The sequence below is a fragment of the Salvelinus sp. IW2-2015 genome, linkage group LG5 (assembly GCF_002910315.2).
Source record: "Salvelinus sp. IW2-2015 linkage group LG5, ASM291031v2, whole genome shotgun sequence".
In the NCBI taxonomy this organism is placed as follows: domain Eukaryota; kingdom Metazoa; phylum Chordata; class Actinopteri; order Salmoniformes; family Salmonidae; genus Salvelinus; species Salvelinus sp. IW2-2015.
In genome coordinates, this window is record NC_036844.1 from 11,868,875 (window position 1) to 11,871,221 (window position 2,347).

Genomic DNA, 2,347 nt, shown 5'->3' on the forward strand with positions numbered 1-2,347 from the left:
ATGGCTGTGTTTTTCTGTGACTAGGTACTGACCTAACATAATCGTTTGGTATGCTTTCGTCGTAACGCCTTTTTGAAATCGGACACTGTGGCTGGATTTACAACAAGTTTATCTTTAAAATGGTGTAAAATACTTGTATGTTTGAGGAATTTTAATTATGAGATTTCTGTTTGAATTTGGCGCCCTGCACTTTCATTGGCTGTTGTCAAGTCCATCCCGTTAACGGGATCTCAGCCATAAGAAGTTTTAACCACCATTTAAAAAAAAATCTGATCTATTCAAAAAAAAGTGTCATAGTCCTGCTCCTTTAGCAGGTGTAAATGTCATCCCCATCAATAAAGCTTCACTGAGGGGTTGGCACAACTCCAGGCAAAATAATGTTTTCCAAACGACACATGACAGGGATTGACTGGTTACCACTAAAGGGTGGTGTTTGCTTATTGTGGATGTTGCGAGACTAGTTCTTCAGCAGCAGAAACTTAATAGCCCAAATATGTTTGAAGTACTCTACTGCAATGAAAGTATAAGACAGCATTGCTTGCTGTTTGGGGTTTTAGGCTGGGTTTCTGTACAGCACTTTGAGATATCAGCTGATGTAAGAAGGGCTATATAAATACATTTGATTTGATGATGATTTGAAGTACAGTGCCAGTCAAAAGTTTGGACATACCTACTAATTCAAGGGTGTATCTTTATTTTTACAATTTTCTACATTGTAGAATAATAGTGAAGACATCAATACTATGAAATAACACATATGGAATCATGTAGTAACCAAAAAAGTGTTAAACAAATCAAAATCTATTTCATATTTGAGATTCTTCAACGTCGCCARCATTTGCCTTGATGACAGCTTTGCACACTCTAGGCATTCTCTCAACCAGCTTCATGAGGTAGTCACCTGGAATGCAATTAAATTAACAGGTGTGCCTTGTTAAAAGTTAATTTCTGGAATTTCTTTCCTTCTTAAAGCGTTTGAGCCAATCAGTTGTGTTATGACAAGGTATTGGTGGTATACAGAACATACCCCTAATTCGGTAAAAGACCAAGTCCATATTATGGCAAGAACAGCTCAAATAAGCAAAGGGAAACAACAGTCCATCATTACTTTAAGACATGAAGGTCAGTCAATCCGGAACATTTCAAGAACTTTGAAGGTTTCTTCAAGTGCAGTCACAAAAACCATCAAGCTCTATGATGACACTGGCACTCATGAGGACCGCCACAGGAAAGGAAGACCCAGAGTTACCTCTGCTGCAGAGGATAAGTTCATTAGTTACCAGCCTCAGAAATTGCAGCCCAAATAAATGCTTCACAGAGTTCAAGTAACAGACACATCTCAACATCAACTGTTCAGAGGAGACTGCGGGAATCAGGCCTTCATGGTCGAATTGCTGCAAAGAAACCATTACTAAAGGACACCAAAAAGAAAAAGAGACTTTCTTGGGCCAAGAAACAAGAGCAATGGACATTAGAACGGTGGAAATCTGTCCTTTGGTGTGATGAGGGATCTCTGCCTCTAACCCTATTACAGGGGCTGAGTCACTGGCTTACTGGTGCTCTTCCATGCCGTCCCTAGGAGGGGTGCGTCACTTGAGTGGGTTGAGTCACTGACGTAATCTTCCTGTCTGGTTGGCGCCCCCCCCTTGGGTTGTGCCGTGCGAAGATCTTTGTGGGCTATACTCGGCCTTGTCTCAGGATGGTAAGTTGGTGGTTGAAGATATCCTTCTAGTGGTGTGGGGGCTGTGCTTTGGCAAAGTGGGTGGGGTTATATCCTGCCTGTTTGGCCCTGTCCGGGAGTATCATTGGATGGGGCCACAGTGTCTCCTGACCCCTACTGTCTCAGCCTCCAGTATTTATGCTGCAGTAGTTTATGGTTGGGGGGCTAGGGTCAGTCTGTTATATCTGGAGTATTTCTCCTGTCTTATCCAGTGTCCTGTGTGAATTTAAGTATGCTCCTCTCTAATGATCTATTCTCTCTTTCTTTCTTTCTCTCTCTCGGAGACCGCGGCCCTAGGACCATGCCTCAGGACTACATGGCATGATGACTCCTTGCTGTCCCCAGTCCACCTGGCCGTGCTGCTGCTCCAGTTTCAACTGTTCTGCCTGCGGCTATGGAACCCTGACCTGTTCACCGGACGTGCTACCTGTCCCAGACCTGCTGTTTTCAACTCTCTAGAGACAGGAGGAGTGGTAGAGATACTCTTAATGATCCGCTATGAAAAGCCAACTGACATTTACTCCTGAGGTGCTGACTTGTTGCAACCTCACAACTACTGTGATCATTATTATTTGACCCTGCTGGTCATTTATGAACATTTGAACATCTTGGCCATTTCTGCTTATA